The sequence below is a fragment of the Leptonychotes weddellii genome, chromosome 10, assembly GCF_054177405.1.
Source record: "Leptonychotes weddellii isolate Sample4059 chromosome 10, ASM5417740v2, whole genome shotgun sequence".
Classification (NCBI taxonomy): domain Eukaryota; kingdom Metazoa; phylum Chordata; class Mammalia; order Carnivora; family Phocidae; genus Leptonychotes; species Leptonychotes weddellii.
In genome coordinates this window covers 74441884-74460650 of record NC_138378.1, presented here as the reverse complement: position 1 = coordinate 74460650, position 18767 = coordinate 74441884, and the positions used below count along the sequence as shown (strand labels likewise).

General features: G+C 38.5%; 1 protein-coding gene and 1 pseudogene across 1 annotated transcript in view; one reads left to right on the top strand and one right to left on the bottom strand.

The window, feature by feature from the left end:
• PPP3R1 (protein phosphatase 3 regulatory subunit B, alpha) overlaps nt 1-18767 on the top strand; it is a 73172-nt gene that overhangs the window by 2528 nt on the left and 51877 nt on the right. The gene's annotated exons all lie outside the window — the stretch shown is intronic.
• On the bottom strand, nt 3207-3608 carry LOC102726371 (small ribosomal subunit protein eS12 pseudogene; annotated as a pseudogene).

Genomic DNA, 18767 nt, shown 5'->3' with positions numbered 1-18767 from the left:
AATACCGTTTCAGGACCTAGTTAATTTGTTGTGACAGTGGCTTCCCAAGTTTAGAATTATTTTGGTCTGTTGAATGCAGCACTGGTTTGAAAGTATCCAGACCATACCTATAGGTCAACTCTGCTATATAGGGTATTAATTAATTCAAATAATTTGGGCTTTGGAGTGATCTGGTTCATTTTTCTAGTTAATTGAGCATGGAATTCTGAAAATTTTCACTCCCTTTGGAAAACTTGATTATAACTTACGGAGTATCATGATCATATTGACAATTTTGTCAGTGGGTTTTAGTTTATGAATTAACTTATGAATATCACTGATTAATTCAAGTAAGAGGAAAGTAAAAAGATTGGATTGAACTTATCAGCAATCTTTTCTGACAGTTATTTTAGTTGCTATATTAAAAGTAGTTTCTTTATTTCTTGAGGGTAAAGTCTTTCCCTCTCTTCACCTGTTTTTGAATTTTAAACTGCTGAACATCCGGGTGGGATGAAGATTTTACACACACACACACACACACACACACCTGAGTACTGAGCTTCTAGGAATCCCCCCCCCCACTAATGGTCAGTTGTCTGATAAAATAGTGTATGTTTACTGAAGTAAATAAATCGATGTCTTCACAATTTTTTTCTCTAGGTAGGCATCTGTATTTTAGATAGAGTACTTCAGTGTGCCTGACATGCAGAAAAAGAATAAAATGATCAAACAGAAGAGTGTTTGTTTAGGTCTGTGTGATTGAAAAGTCTCTGAGTAATTTTTGGAGAAGTAAATTTTGTAGGGGCATTTTTATTTTATTTATTTATTTATTTATTTTTTAAAAAATGTTTTATTTATTTATTCATGAGAATCAGAGAGAGAGAGCGAGGCAGAGGCAGAGGCAGAGGGAGAAGCAGGCTCCCCGCCTAGCAGGGAGCCTGATGCGGGACTCGATCCCAGGACCCTGGGATCATGACCTGAGCCGAAGGCAGATGCTTAACCATCTGAGCCACCCAGGCACCCTATTTTATTTTTTTAATTTATTTTAATTTATTTATTTTTAAAGACTTTGAGACAGAGAGATAGCAAAGAGGGAGAGTGAGAGGAAGAAGCAGACTCCTGCTGAGCAGGGAGACCTATGTGGGGCTCGATCCCAGGACCCTGAGATCATGACCTGAGCCAAAGGCAGATGCTTAACTGACTGAGCCACCCAGGTGCCCCTGTACGAGCATTTTTAGAAACTTAGTTAACTTTTCTTGCATCAGAAATAGTTTTTACCATGTACTTAGGATAATTTAAAACTAGGATTTTGGGGCGCCTGGGTGGCTTAGTTGGTTAAGCCACTGCCTTCGGCTCAGGTCATGATCCCGGGGTTCTGGGATCTAGCCCCGCATCGGGCTCCTTGCTCAGCGAGGAGCCTGCTTCTCCCTCTGCCTACCGCTCCCCCTGCTTGTGCTCTCTCTCTCGCTGTCAAATAAATAAATAAAATCTTTAAAAAAAAAATAGGATTTTATTTTGGATGCATATATGAATACGGTGTGTAAGTAATTGGCTTTTCTTTTAAATTTGTTTTTTTAGGAAAACCTTTAATTTTATAAATGACCTTTCTATGTCTTTGTGTTTTTAAACTTTTTATTAAAGTTATTTCCATAGTCTGGGGCACCTGGGTGGCTCAGTTGGTTAGGCGTCTGCCTTTGGCTCGGTTCCCGATCCTGGGGTCCTGGGATCGAGCCCCGCATTGGGCTCCCTGTTCAGCAGGGAGCCTGCTTCCCCTTCTCCTGCTCCCCCTGCTTGTGCTCTCTCTCTCTTTCAAATAAATAATAAAATCTTTAAAATAAAATAAAATAATTTCCCTAATCTGTAAATAGAAGTCAAAACATTTATTACTGTCCATGATACCTGCACTGGAGTTGCACACAGCATATTTTAGTTCAGATTTTGTGACAAAGGCTGTATAGCAACAACAAAGTAAGCAACCTGTCTTATGGCCAGCAGAATTAAAATTCACATTACTCATGAGAAAATTTCTCTGCTCATTATGTCCCATAGTGGATGAGAAAATTAAAAAGGCATAGATTTCAAGGTAAAGAAGCTGACTGAGGGTTAGTCAGCAAAGCAACGCGAGGGACAGATAACTCTGGGTAGATCAGGCCTCTGTTATGGGTGGTAAAGCAAGCAGAAGTACATGGCAGTATAAGGAAGTCAGCTTGGGCCAGGAGGATTAAACAAGTCAGACCGTGGGCCCAGAGTCTGGGCAAGCAACAGGGATTCATTCATATCACAAATACTTGTAGTTTTTGTCTGCTGTTCACTGGTTACTGTGCTTGGTTGTTGAAAATATTAAAATGATCAAGGCAGGTTTCCTATCTTCATTTAAATCTAGAACATTAGACAAATGCCAGTAGGTATGAAAAAAGTCCGAGTTATCGTATGAATAATGCACACAAAGCCTGATAGAAATTGAGGAAAGAGCAAGATCAAATTCCTTTGGCATTAGGGAAAGTTTTATGAAGGAGGTGAAAATTGACTTGGGTCTGAAAACGTTATTAGGATTGCAGAAGGAAGAGTTGGAGGCATCTAGGAAAAGATTTTAAATCCTGGAGATAGGAAGAGAAAACATATTTGGAGCACTGATAACTTGAAATAGCAGTGTCAGCATCATCTGGGAACTCGTTAGGTCCTGTCCTGGACCAGCTGAATCCAGAATTCTAGGGATGGGGGCAAGCAGTCTAGATTTTATAGCTTTTCCGGGTAATTTTTCTATTTTTTTAGAGAATAGCAAGGAATGTATTTATTTAAATTTTAGTTAAGTATCTGTTAACATACCTCACACTGACTGTACAAACATAAGACACATTTGTAATTTCCAAGGAACTTATCAAGTGGAGTAAACAAAACAACTGTGCATTGTGACGTGTGCTATTAACAAACTAAATGTGGGGTGCTTAAGAGTACTTAGCAGGAGATGGGTGCCTGGCTGGTTCAGTGAGTGGAGCATGTGACTCTTGGACTTGGGGTTGTGGGTTCAAGCCCCACGTTGGGTGTAGAGATTACTTTAAAATCTTAAAAAAAAAAAAAAAAGTACATGGCAGGGGAGAGGCTTAATCCAAACTGGGGTGAGGATGGGGCAGGGAGACAAATGTCACTCAGAGAAAGCTTCCTGAAGAGAGAGATGAGGTGTCTGAGATGAGTCCCCCCCTTTTTTTTTTGAACAAGAACCAAATTTTTTATTCATTTCTTGCATTTTTGAAGTATTCCTTGATGACATCCTTCTCCTGAGATTCTTTGCCATATCCCTTAACTACCACACAACTGCAACCAGCCACTTTGTGGGGCTTTCCATCTCTGTCAGTTTTACAGAGGCCTACCCATTCACCTAGTTTCTTGTGTCATCAGCCTTGATTAGGTTGATTTGGTGTTCAGCACAAAGGGCCACCAACTTGACATACATGGGCTCATCACAGTTGGGCACAAAGCACACAAAGATGGGCTTGATGCTTGTCTAAGGTTTTGGCATCTTCGCAAATTCCGCGTGCCAGGCCATCGTGGATGAGGGCCGTCTTCAGTACCTCTTGTAAAGCAGTATTAACGTCCATTACACCTTCAGCATCAATGCCTTCCTCGGCCATGGCGGCATGGCTGTGGATTACAAGTGTAGCCGAATCTTGACGGCACCTGAGCCTCTGCTTCTGCGCCACTTGGTGGTGGCAGGGAAAGAGCTGAGCTGAGTCTTTTTTTTTTTTTTTTTTAAAGATTTTATTTATTTATTTGGCAGAGAGACAGTGAGAGAGGGAATACAAACGGGGGAGCGGGAAAGGGAGAAGCAGGCTCCCCGCAGAGCAGGGAGCTCGACGTGGGGCTCGATCCCAGGACCCTGGGATCATGACCTGAGCCGAAGGCAGTCACATACCAACTGAGCCACCCAGGCGCCCCTGAGCTGAGTCTTAAAAGGATGAGTACTTAGCCAATGAGAGAGGTGGTCTAGAAAGAGAGCTTTATGTTTAAAGCCATAGAGGCATAATATATACAAGCCAGTTCATCATGGCTGGAGGGTAGAGGGTTAGGGTGGAAAGGAGAAAGAGGGTGGTCAGTTAGATTGAGGCAAGATCATAGAGGAGTTTGCATATCATATGAAGAAGTTAACTTTTTTTTCCCCTAAACCAGTGGGAAACTATTATTTTTAAGCAGCAGAATGACATTGTCTCATTTGCTTTTTTAAAGAGATCAGTATGGTGGCCGTGTGGATAATAAAATAGGGTAAATTAATATAGGAATGGGGGCCAGTTAAGAAATTGTTACAGTAATTCATGTGAGGACTTAAAAGACTGTAGGGACAGTGCAGATGAGGAGGAGAGACCAGGTATGAGACACATTTTGAGAGGTAGAAGATAGGACTTGGTGACTGTTGGGTTGTAGGAAGAAAAGGGGTGTACCCTGTGTGGCTTCTGGCTTGGGTGACTGGACAGATGATTGTGCCATCCATTCAGCAAATGTTTATTGAGCACCTACTTGGCTAAGATTCAGTTTTAGGGATATAAGAAATGTCCTTTCCTCAGGAAACTTCCAGTTTGCTGGGATGACTGTTGTATTATCTCTAGCATTCTCTTATCATATGGTAATTAATACTTGGAATGCTATGTTGCAAGATTCTGTAAGTTCAGTAGGATAGAGTCCTGTGAAATATTACTGCTGCTTGCTCCGTAGATATCGTGGCCTAGGATAGAAGAGACTTGATAGCCTGAAGGTAGGAAGAGGTAATATGTATTAGAGCAGTGATTCTCAATATGTGAATCCTGAACTGGCTGTATCAGCCTCATCTGGGATCTTTTCAGAAATGCACATTCTCTGCCTAGGAGGTATAGGAAAAGGAGATATGAGGGAGTAATGTTGATTTCTTTTTTTTTTTTTTTTTTTTTAAAGATTTTATTTATCCATGAGAGACAGAGACAGAGAGAGAGAGAAGCAGGCTCCCAAGGAGCAGGGAGCCCGATGCGGGACTCGATCCCAGGACCCCGGGACCATGACCTGAGCCCAAGGCAGACGCTTAACCATCTGAGCCACCCAGGCGCCCCTAATGTTGATTTCTATTTTGGACATGATGAATTTAAGGTAGTTGTGGGTCGGAGCGCCTGGGTGGCTCAGTTGGTTAAGCATCTGCCTTCTGTTCAGGTCATGATCCTAGGGTCCTGGGATGAAGCCCCACGTGCAGCTCTCTACTCAGCTGGGAGCCTGCTTCTCCTTTTTCCTCTTTCTCTGCCCTTCTCCTCTGCTCTCTTTTTCTCTCTCTCTCAAATAAATAAATCTTAAAAAAAAAGTAATCGTGGGTCATCTAGGTAGGAATGGCCAACAGGTAATTGACTCTATATCTGGAGCTCAGAAGAGAAATCTGGGCTGGCATTAAAGATTTGAGCATTGTCTGTGCAGGTCTCTTAGGTAGTAGTTGAAGCCATGAAACTGGATGAAATCCTATGGAGAAAGAATATAAAATGAGAAGAGGGTAAACCATAAACACTGCATTTAAAAGGTAGATAGAGGATGAGGAATCTGTGAAGGTTGTCTGAGAATAAATTGAGTTGGAAAATTAGTAGAGCGATGTCAGATTCGAAGGAGTCAGCAGTGCCTAGATATTGCAGAGATCAGGAAAGAGAAGAACTTTAAAAGTATCTTAGAGGCATCAGGAGAGTTCTGGTGACCCTGGCAATAGTACAAGAAAACACCATTTTGTACTGGTAACAAGGAAAGCCAGGATGCTGTGAGTTGAGGGATAAACGGGTGGACAAACATTGAGTATAGACTGTTCTTTAAAATTTTGACTAGAATGAGACAAGATAAGAGCTATGGAGTTTAGGTTTGAGGAAGAATTTATTTTGGGGTAAAAGGAATAGCCTGGAAAGAGGGAGTGTAGTTGAGGATTCAAAGGGAAAAGATGGAATTATTAATAGTTTGAGGTTCCCCAAGGAGGTAGGATGAAATATGACTCTCCTTAGGCAATAAGAGATTTTTTTTTCATCTGTTAACATGAGAGGGAAGGAGATAAAAATGAAAACTGTTATAGAGGTCATAATCTTTAAGACAGTAACTTAAATCCTAGGTAATGAAAATAAGATTGCAAGGGAATGTAAACTCAGAATGCAGAGGCCTTGTCTTTGTCTTTTCATTGTTTTATTACAAATACTGATATATACCAGATATTAAGTAGTGTTTGAAGAAGTAATATGTGAATGAGTAAGCGGAATAAAGGAGTGAGTGCTGATGAGACTGGAGGCAATGAGTGTCAGTTCCTTTTCTGAGACATTTATGAAAAAAAGGACAAAGAAAAGTTAAGTGGTTTACAGTTGGGGGGGAGTTCTGTTTAGGATAGCAGATATTGGTATTCTTTATTTACTTTTGAAGATTTCATTTATTTATTTGAGAGAGAGCAAGCACAAGCTGGAGAGGAGAGGCAGAGGGAGAAACAGACTCCCCGCTGAGCAGGGAGCCCGATATGGGGCTTGATCCCAGGACCCCGGGACCACGACCTGAGCCAAAGGCAGACACCTAACCAACTGAGCGACCCAGATGCCCAGATGTTGGTATTCTTTAGAATTAGAAGAGAAGCCAGGCGAGGGAGCTGTAAGAAAGGATAGTTAATGGAATGAGTCCTAGAAGTGGCAGAAAGAAGAGGGATAAAGGGAAAGAAGGGACGTTAAAAGAGAGGGGGGGAAAATAAAAAAAGAGTGAGGTGAGTAGGCCATGGCAACAGATACATTTTAATGTAGTTCATGGGAGGTGGCCTAAATTCTCTCAGTAATTCAAGATAGTTTGAGGCAAGATCATCTGAAGTTGAGATTAAAGGCTGAGGCAAATGGGGTGAGATTGAGGGTGAGGAGTATGGAAAAGGATTATAATACTGATTTGGGGGGATTTGATATGCAGTTAATAGGGTATTAAGTAAATGTTATTAAATAGTAAGTGGACCCAAGAGAGAGTACCAGTGGGTCAGTGACCTAGGGAATGAATCTAAGAAACAGGAGTATTAACAAGAGAAGAGGTTAATACTTTGTCAGTCTTTGTTTTAATAACTTCTGACGAAGTTACATAGGTCTAAAAAAACCATTTTCTGAGTTCAGGTTTTATGTAAGGGGAACATCTAGTTGTAGATTGATATTCTTAATTTTTTTTTTAAAGTTCTAAAGACATTATTAATTCATTTGCTTAAAATTCAGATTGTACCAAAAGTATAAAATGGCAAGTGAACCTTTTCAGGGTTGATCACTGATATTCTTATATTGATCACTGTTGAGTTTCTTGTGTACTTTTTTGTTTTTTGTATTTTTTTCTTCCTTTTTTTTGAACTTGTGGCAGTGTATGGATTTATTTTTTTATAATTTAGTTCTTATTTGAAAGATTAAATTTAAAGAGATTTTAACAGTACCATGCTCTAGTTGACTCATTACAGTTAGTTTTATTCCAAGGTTTTTAATTGTATTTCATTGTAAGCATGACTCAACAATTCAGCATAATTTTTTGATCGGGTAGTGATTTTGTAATGATTGAGGTTGGTATTTTAACAAGGTTCTAACTGTGACAGTATTTTACGAAATTACTCTTAAGAGAAAAAAAAATTTTTTAAAGTAATTTCTCCACCGAATGTGAGGCTTGAGTTCATAACCCTGAGATCAAAAGCCGCATGCTCTACCAACTAAGCCAGCCAGGCCCCCAAGAAAATATTTTATTACAAAATTTTTTGTACTTATTTTGTACCTTATTTACTAAGGTACTTATTACCTTAGTAAGTGTTAATTAAATGGATAACAATTTCTTAAAAAGAGAAAATGATCTCCAAAGTGTAGTCTATAAAGCATCTATTCTATTTCAAGCTTGCCAGTTAAAATTACTTCCTCACTTTTATACTTCCAAATAAACCTTTTATTCAACAGCTCACATCTACTCTCCTTTTCTGAATTTTCTCCTTGAACTCCCATACCCTTTTTGTGGTATGAGTTGACAGCTAATGCATAGATCTGGCACAGGAATAAAATTTTGAAATGAGCTATGACTAATATATGTTTCTGGGTTTGTCTTTGGTTTTTGTAACCTTGTACTATAAAAATTTTTTACACATTTGAAGATTTCTATAGGAAATCTTTTAAAATTTAGCACTGAAAATTCAACAGTCCATAGGTTCTTATAGGTTCCTTCCTTAGAGTTTTGTTTTGTCAGTTAAAGCCCTTTATTAGGAGTATCACAAGGAGGGCCATGCGATAATCTGTTGCTATCCCAAAAACATTTCTGTGAGATGACACTTTGACTTGTTTTGGTAGCATTATTAAACTTACATGTACTCTAACCAGTTCTCTTTTGTCTTTTGTAAATAATACAGAGTATTCATTTTTATTTGTGAGAATTAGATAAGCATTTTTAAAAATTATTCCTTTTTTTTTTTTTTTTTTAAAGATTTTATTTATTTGACAGAGATAGCGAGAGCAGAAACACAAGCAGGGGGAGTGGGAGAGGGAAAAGCAGGCTCCTGGCTGAGCAGGGAGCCCAATGCGGGGCTCGATCCCAGGACCCTGGGATCATAACCGAGCTGAAGGCAGACGCTTAACAAGACTGAGCCACCCAGGCGCCCCTAGATAAGCATTTTAAAACCTAAGTACAAGACAGTGAAGCATAGCAACCTACAGAAAAGACAAAATCTTTACCATTGGTCTTAATGGAGCTGTTAGCAGTTTTATTAATCCTTAATCTGTCTAATTTCAGGGCTGATTTTTTTTTTTTATCATATCTGCCTGAGTGTGATGCCACAAGGAATCTCCTGTTACCGGCATGCAGTAAGCTGACATCCTGTAGTATTATTTACTTGTAAGGCAATCTTTAATAAAAATTGGAATATCAGGAAAAACAAGTACTGTAATAAGGGAAGTCGTGATTTTATATCTACTTATGTTGCAACTGTTTTCCTAACAAAGAGAATTTTATGAATTATAAACTAACTCATAGTAATCTTTTTCAGGTAAATAATGAATTTATGAACAATCAGATTACTTAAACTCTGCCTTCTTGTTGGCTGTCACTCTGTCTTTACCATCATACTTCTTGACTCTTTTATTTGCTCATTTTCTTGTTTTCAATCTACTACAGTCTAGATCTGTGATGTGCAATTTAGTAGCCACATGTAATTGTTTAAATTTTAATTAAAATGAATTAAAATTAAATTGTAAATTCAGTTCCTTAGCCACAATAGCTACATCACAAGCCCTTAGTGGCTCCTTGTGTCTAGTGGTTCCTGCATTCGTGCAGATACAGAACATTTCTGTCAGTACAGAGCAGAAATTTTTATTAGGTAGCACTGGTCTAGAATGATTATGTATCTGCAGTTAACTGAAAGTTATTGTGTTGGCAGTAATCTTCTAATACCAGCACGAGCTTTGGAGTTGGAAAAATTTGAATTTAGATTCTCGTTCTGCCATTCATTAGCTGTGTGACCTTGAACCAATACCATAAACTCCTGACCTTATTTAGTAGTGTAAAATGGGAATCAGAGCACCTCAGATTGTGGTGACAGTAGAGTGCCCGGAAATCCAGTTGCTACTCATTAAATGTATTCGGTTCTTCATTCTTCTTACTTGACTTCTTTGTAATGTTGGAATTTGTTGGAAACTCTTGGAGTTCTTTCCTTTTTTGGCTTCTGTGGCATTTTCTGCTAGTTGCTCTTCTGTCTCTCTGACCATTTTTAATCTTTGTTGCTAGCTTCTCATCTGGGTTTGGTCCAAGGCCCTCTTAAATATTGTGATTGTATCACTTTCCCAATTAAAATCCTATATATTATAGGATTAACATCACCTTAACATAGTGCATGGACTCCGTAGGTTCTACTTGTTTACTTCAGCTTCTTGTACCATGTTCCTCCTTTTTCTCTATACTGTAGCAACTTGGTCTTTGTGAACGTTTTATTCAGTATTGTATGCTAGATTTATTCTGCCATCTGTTTATTCTACCATCAGAGCCTTTTGCATAGGCTATGTTTGGAATGGTTCAAAAGTCCCGCAAGGAAGTAACTGAGCCTCCCACCACCGTGCCGGGTCAGACCGTGTTCCTATGTTACGCCAGCTGCCAGCATAGACCCCTCCATATTACAGGAACATTTGTTGAATAAGTGAATTGAGTGAATGCATAAATTCTTTGTTTTTTCTCAAAGTTTCATCATCCCCTGTGTACTGATGATTCATACTTTCATTCTTTTCTGCTCCAGTCCATGGCTCTGACTGCTTACAGGATATTTATCTAAATGAGGGTGTCTGTCAGTCACCTCAACTCATCGTAACTAAAACCACATTCATTATTGTCTTCCTATTCATGCTTCCATTATTCTCTAATTTTTCTTCCTAGAAACAGTATCTATTCATTCACTCCTATCTGGAAACCTGGTATGCCTTTTTCTCTCCTTTATTACTAGTTAAGTCTTTAGCAGTCATCAGTTGCATCCTGTACTGAAAGAGTATAATACTGAAAGAGTATAACATAGGAATACTGGCCTGACCTGGTGTGGGGGTAGGAGGCTCAATCACTTACGAGAGGGGGTTTTTGAGGAATTCCATTTTGGTTCATGTACTATTGATAAAGAGGAAAATGTATTTATAATATTCCCAGCGTATTAATGCTTCATGCTGTTAAGTAGTGGCAGCTGAATCCAAAACACACTAGCTGCTAGTGTGGTGTTTATTTACTTTTTAAGTAAGCTTTATGCCCAGCGTGGGGCTTGAACTCACAACTCCGAGATCAAGAGTTGCATGCTCAACCCACCGAGCCAGCCAGGCGCCCCAAGCCATGTTATTTTTAATGTGTAGTTTTAAGAGCATGAAGTTTTTTCAGGAACATAAGTATCATATTATAGCAAATGGTCTTCCCTTTTAGATCCCCCAATGCCTCTTGAATCAGCTTCTTTATTCCTATTGCCACTGGCATTGTTAGAGTTTCATTTAGATCTCATGTGGACCATTTCCATAGCGTACTTAATGCTTTGTTCTTTTTGCCTCCAGTTTCTTCCTTCTTCATTCCTTCTTTCATATTGCCAGTTTTTCTTCTGAAAAGGAAATCCATGTCACTGCCTCATTTGAAAGTCAGTGCTACATCTTATATTAAAAATTTAAATTCCTGGGGCATCTGGGTGGTCAGTCAGTTAAGCATCTGCCTTCGGCTCAGGTCATGATCTCGGGGTCTTGGGATTGAGCCCCACATCAGGCTCCCTGCTCAGTGGGGAACCTGCTTCTCCCTCTCCTGCTGCTCCCCCCGCTTGTGCTCTCTGTCAAATAAATAAATAAAATCTTAAAAAAAAATAAAACCTTTAAAAAATGTAAATTCCTTTGCATGACACTCATGTTCTGATCCTTATTTCTAGCTATCTTTATGCTATAACCAAGTCATACTAATGGTTCTCAAGTGCCTCATCTTTTTTTTTTTTTTTTAAACTTATTGGTGCTTTTACTTTTTCTTCCATCTGCACTGTGCTTCTCCTTTGTCTGGCAAAGATCAAGATCCCATTCCCGTGGCATTCTGTGAAAACTTTCCCAATTCCCTCAAGCAATTAATGGCTATTTGGAAATGTGTTTAATTGCCTCCCCTAACCTGTGGGCTCCTCTGAAGCAGGGGATGCATTTTTATTCATGTTCGGAAAGCCAGTTCCCATTCCATTCTCCTGGACTGTAAAGGTAAATGATGGATAGGTATAAGTAGACACTTTTCCTGCTGGCTTGGGAAGTCAGCAAAGGTGCAGCTGGGTTAGTTATATTTTCGTCTAGGGCTATGGAGGTCTCTGAAAGTCCTATGAATAAACAATTAGAAAGTTTAAGTGCAGGGGCTCCTGGGTGGCTCAGATGGTTGGGCGTCTGCCTTCGGCTCAGGTCGTGATCCCGGGGTCCTGGGATCGAATCCCGCATCGGGCTCCCTGCTAGGCGGGGAGCCTGCTTCTCCCTCTGCCTCTGCCTCTCTCTCTCTCTCTGAATAAATAAATAAAACATATAAAAAAAACGTTTAAGTGCATTAGCACAATGGGAAAGCTACTGGAAAGGAAACTATTGATTCTAAAAGTTATAAAACTTCTTTTATGCTTCAAGATTTTTTTTACGTATCTGAGTAAATTGTCAGTTGCATGTGAGAATGTTATTTCATTTGTTAAGTGGTAAGTAGACTTTTTCATAAATAAAGGAAACTCAATTTGTAAATAACATTTTTATTTACGTAAGTTGATTTATCATAACATTTTTGTACTGGATATATTCTAGAACAGCTGATAAAGTGAGACTGTTATTCTAAATCTTTTATTTCTTAATTTAGCAAACATTTATGTTTGCCTACTACACATATCAAACATAGTGTTAGGTACAAAGATGAAAGAAAAAAAAGACTCCCAGAGACTTCACAGCATAGACTGAGTCAGGCATGTGGAAGAAAAAATTATAGTGTATGTGTATGTATATATATATATAAAATTAAAATACAATAAAGTATATATAATATGTATACATGTACATACATACATACACGCTAATATATGTTTTAGTAGAGCTATTATAAGGTGCTGTAGATTTCTTCTGATGACTCTGCTTGAACTTGGCATGTAGCAGCTATTTGGACATTTTTATTATTCTCTTGGGTCACATTTATAGATAACGTCAAACAGTTAAGTGCTGAGAGAATCATCATTTTGTTATGTTGCTTTGAGTGAATTTTGTTTGATGCTGTGAGATATAATACAATGTGGTGGAACATGCATGGGTTAGAGAATTGGAAGACCTATAATGGAGTTTGCTGAATTTATACACACACACAGACACACACACACAGACACACACAAATAAATATATGCTCGTAAAATGGCCACAGCCTGACTGATTCAGAGTTCTTGTGGGTATTGAGTAAGGTAATTATCTAAGATGCTTGATAAAATGCAAAATGCTGTTTAAATTTTTATTTTTATTTTATTTTTTTTTTAGACAGAGTGCAGGGGAGTGGTGGAGGGGGAGAGGGGGCAAGAGAATTGTAAGCAGGCTCCACGCCCAGTGCAGAACCCAATGCAGGCTGGATTTCATGACCCTGAGATCATGACCTGAGCTGAAACCAAGAGTTGGATGCTTAACGACTGAGCCACCCAGGCACCCCTCTGTTTAAATTTTTAAAAATCAATGTACTAAAAACTAGTATGTCGTACTTTTTGGCAGATCTGGGTTTCATAATCATTTCATTCTGATTTCTGTGTGGCTCTCTGTCCAGTAATATACTCCTTAACAAAGTAGAAAGTGTATCTGAGTGTTGGGCTCTAAGTAACAGACTACCCACCCAACTAAATGTGGCCTGAATAATAAGGAATGTATTATCTCACAAAATGAGAAGCCTAGAATCAGAGAGTTACAGGGTGGTTCAGAGTTCATCCAGTTTCATCAGGGACATAGGTCCAATTTACATTAAAGCTCCACTTATCCAAAGGGGGCCACCTCAATTTCAGACACTAACACCTGCCTGAAGAAAAGCAGAGAGCACTTCCTCAAGTGTCTCTTTTTATTAGATTGCAAGCCTCATTACAGGTTTTTTCTTAAGGTCCATTGTCTTTTCCATGTTTCTTGCATACCAGAAAAAGACCAAACTTCTTACTCAGGCAGTTAAGTGCATCCTCCCCCCCCCGTACAAACTCCCCTTTTTATTGAGAAATAATTGACATACACCAGTATAAATTTAAAGCATACAGCATGATTGTTTGATTCACGTACATTGTGAAATGATGGACACGATAGGTTCATTTAACATCCCTCATCTCACATAAATACAGTAAAAAGAGGAGAAAAAAATTTTTTTTCTCCTTGTGATTAGAACTCTTAATAATTTTCCTACATATCAAATAGCTGTGCTAGCTCTAGTCATTGTGTTGTACATTACGGCCCTAATACTTATTTCTCTTATTACTGAAAGTTTGTACCTTTTGACCACCTTCCTTCAAGGCAGTTCTTTTTTTTTTTTTTAAAGATTTTATTTATTTATTTGACAGAGAGAGACACAGCGAGAGAGGGAACACAAGCAGGGGGAGTGGGAGAGGGAGAAGCAGGCTTCCCACGGAGCAGGGAGCCGGATGCGGGGCTTGATCCCAGGACCCTGGGATCATGACCTGAGCCGAAGGCAGACGCTTAACGACTGAACCACCCAGGCGCCCCAAGGCAGTCCTTATAAACTGTCCCTAGCTTACCTTCTATCACCAGAGGCTAGGCCTTATGTAGTAAAAACCACTTCAGTATTTTATTTGGTATTCTGAACAGAAGTCAGTGATTACTGGTGGGATTGTAGGCAGTGAAAATTATATCTGGTTTTTGATGTTATACTGTATTTCTTCCCTCACCAGTATGTGGCTATAGCCCTGTGTTGTCAGCCTCTTTACAAAAATATTTTCTATACCTAGTTTACCATAACCAAAAGTCTGCTTCCTTCCAAAGGATATCATTTGCCTTGCAGTCCCTTCAGGTGAAGGAAGGAGTTGGAAAACTATTTCTGTAAAAGGCCAGACAGTAAATATTTTAGGCTTTGTGGGCCATACAGTCTTTTGCAACTACTAAAGTCTGCCATTGTAGCTTGAAGCAGCTATAGATAATACACAAATGAGCATAGCTGTGTTGCAAAAAAACTTTAGTGTACAAACGCAGGTGATGAATTTCTAAAAGCACAAACATCAAAAGAAAAAGATAAACATCATACATATTAACTTTTATGCTTCAAAGGATACCAAGAAGATAAAAAGACAAGCCACAGAATGGGATAAAATTTTTACAAATCATAGATTAGAGACTTCTTTCTGGAGTATATAAAGAATTCTTACAATTCAGCAATAAAAAACCCAATGAAAAATGAGCAAAAGATATGAGCAGACATTTCTCCAGAGAAGATAAACAAATATCCAATAAGCACATGAAAAGAGGCTCAATTAGGGAAATGCAAATCAAAACCACAAAGAGCTACTACATACCTACTAGCATGGCTATAATCAAAAAGACCAGATAAGTGTTGGTGAGGATATGGAGAAATCAGAATCCTTATAACATTTTTGTTGGGTTTGTAAATGTTGTAGCTGCTTTAGGAAACAGTTCTTCAGCATGTTAAACATAGAGTTACTATATAACCTAAGTTATATAATCTAACCTATATAACCATTCCTAAGTATATACCCATAAGAAATGAAATGAAAAACTCATACATGAATGTTTATATGGCATTATTTATAATAGCCAAAAAAGGGGAAACAGCCCAAACGTGCACAGATTAAATAAAATGTGGTATATCCATACAACAAAATATCATTCGGCAATAAAAAAAGTATTGATTCTTGCTATACTACATGGATGAACCTTGAAAATATTTTAAGTAAAAGAAGCTGGTTACAGAGGAACACATACTGTATGATTGCATTTATATGTGATATCCAGAATAGACAAATATGTAGAAACAGAAAGTAGAGTGGTGGGGTGAGTCAGGGAGATGGGGAGTGACTATGTGAGGAATTTGTGGTAATAGCTGCACAACTTTGAATGTACTAAAAACCGTCCACTTCAGATGGATGAATTACATGGGATGTGAATTATATTTCAATATAAAGCTATTATTTTAAAAAACCAAACCCTTACAAAGCTATAGTAATCAAAACAGTATGGTATTGGCATAACCGCAAACACATAGATCAGTGGAATAGAATAGAGAAACCACAAATAAACCCACACACATATGTGGTCAATTAATTTATGACAAAGGAACAAAGAATATATAGTGGGGTGAGGATGGTCTCTTCAATAAATGATGTTTGGGAAACTGGACCACTGTCTTACACCGTACACAAAATCAACTTAAAATGGATTAAAGACTTGAACATAAGACCTAAAAACATAAAACTAGCAGAAAATTTAGGCAGTAAGCTCCTTGACATCTGTCTTGGTGATGATTTTTTGGATTTAACACCAAAAGCAAAGGCAACAAAAGCAAAAATAGACAAGTAGGACTATGTCAAATTAAAAAGCGTCTGCAAAGCTAAGGAAACCATCAACAAAATGAAAAGGAAATTTAACTGAATGGGAAAAGTATTTATAGATCATATATCTGATAAGGGGTTATTATCCACAATATATAAAGAGCCTGCAGCTCAATAGCAAAATGACAATCCAGTTTAAAAAAAATAGAAGATCTGTATAAACATTTTCCAAAGAAAACATACAGGTAGCCAACAGGTACATGAAAAGATCCTTAGCATCACTAATCAGGGAAATGCAAATTAAAACCATAGATATCACCTCACACCTGTTAGAATGGCTGTTATCAAAAAGTCAAATAACAAGTGTTGGCAAGGATGTGGAGAAAAGGGAATCCTTGTACATTGTTGGTGGGAATATAAATTGGTGCAGCCATTGTAGAAAATAGCATGAAGGTTCTTCAAGAAATTAGAAATAGAACTATATGATCCAGCAGTTTCCACTTCTGGGTATTTATCTGAAGGGAATTAAAACACTAAAAGTTGTATGCACTCTCATGTTCATTGTAGCCTTATTTACAATAGCCAAGACATGGAAGCAACCTAAGTGTCCATCAATGGATGGATGAGTGAATGAATAAAGAAAGTAGGGTGAGTGTATATATACAGTGGATTATTATTCAGTCAAAAAAGAAGGAAATCTTGCCATCTGCAACAACAGGGTGAGATCTTGATAGCATTATGCTAAGTGAAATAAGAGAAAGACAAATACTGTATGTTCTCACTTCTGGAATCTTTTTTTTTTTAAAGATTTTATTTATTTATTTGACAGAGACAGAGATAGCAAGAGCAGGAACACAAGCAGGGGGAGTGGGAGAGGGAGAAGCAGGCTTCCCGCTGAGCAGGGAGCCCGATGCGGGGCTCGATCCCAGAATCCTGGGATCATGACCTGAGCTGAAGGCAGATGCTTAACGACTGAGCCACCCAGGCGCCCCTCACTTCTGGAATCTTAAAAACAAAACCAAAAACTGAATTCATAGATAACAGAGAACAGATTGGTAGTTGCCAGAGGCCGGAGATAGTGGGTAGGTGAAATGGGTGAAGGCGGTCAAAAGGTACAAACTTCAGATATAATGTAAGTCATGAGATAATACAGCATGGTGACTATAGTTAATACTGTATTGCATATTTGAAAGTAGTTAAGAGTAGATGTTAAAAGTTGTCATCACACACACAAAATTTTGTGATTATTTTATGGTTACTGATGTTAACTAGACTTACTGTGGTGACCACTTCACAATATATACAAATTTGGATCTTCTTGTATACCTGAAACTAATATAGGTCAATGATGTCTCAATTAAAGATGTCACTAAAAAAACAAAACCGAACCCCAAGAGATGGTAGGCCTGATATGACCTGGGGCCATAGTTTGCTGACCTGATAGATTACCATTCTTTTTTTTTTTTTTTAAAAGATTTTTATTTATTTGAGAGAGAGATAGTGACAGAGATAGCGAGAGAGAGTACGAGCAGGGAGGAGAGGGAGAAGCAGACTCCCCACTGAGCAGGGAGCCTGATGCGGGACTCATTCCCAGGACCCTGGGATCATGACGTAAGCCAAGGGCAGATGCTTAACCGACTAAGCCACCCAGGCACCCAGATTATCATTCTTAATTCTCATGCAAAGTCATTTTCCTCTGTCTTCCTTTTATATCTTTGAATTGTTATCAACTAACATCTTTCTGGATACTCCAGTTTTTCATTCAAAATATAGTACCTCTGACACATTTTCCCTCTAGGATCCTCCTTCACTTCAGGTGTTTATGTACATCTTTGCTTTAGTGTTTCTTGACCTTTCATTTGACTAACCTGTACTTTATATTTCATCTGTTTACTTTGGCCATAGTCAGGGTGGTCTCTTAGCATCATCCAGAACTGTGCCACTACTAGGATTTTATTTCCTCTGTTCTGAGATTATTTTCTTAATTATAATTACTGAAAATGCTATGCTTATAGAGTTTTCTGTTTTCTTTGGGGATAATAGACGTTTTTAAATTAAAATACAGTACCAAATTAATGTTGTTCCTTCCAGGTTTCTGGACAGTTTCCATGTAATAGTGTTTTATATTTTCCATCCCTTTACTCCTCTTCTCAGTTGTCCCCACCTATCTCACACCCTGTTGTTGTCATGTTTTTGTGATTGAGACTACAATGTTAGATATATGAACAACACTGTGCCAGTGTAAGTTGGAAGTGACAAGTCACTTAAGATGAGAGGAAAATGGTTTCAGTAATTTACTGCTTCTCTTATATAATACAGAAAGGATATAGCTTTGTCATATATTGGTGAGAATATTATGGGAATTATATTAGTGTGAGTTCAAATTTGTTCTCTGCCACTACCAGCTGTGTGACCTTGTGCAAGTTGCTTAACCTTGACACCCCTATTTATTTATTTATTTATTTTTAAGATTTTATTTATTTGACAGAGACACAGCGAGAGAGGGAAGGAACATCATAAGCAGGGGGAGTGGGAGAGGGAGAAGCAGGCCTCCCGCAGAGCAGGGAGCCCGATGCGGGGCTTGATCCCAGGACCCTGGGATCATGACCTGAGCCGAAGGCAGATGCCTAGCGACTGAGCCACCCAGGTGCCCCCTTGACACCCCTATTTAACCAGAAAATTGTTTGGAAGATAAATGAGATAATGTATGTAAAGTCTCTAAAAGAGTGCCCAGCACATAAATGTGATTTCATTTTTTTTTTGTATTCGGTAAACTTTCCTTTTTTCCATACTTGTCTATATTTACAAA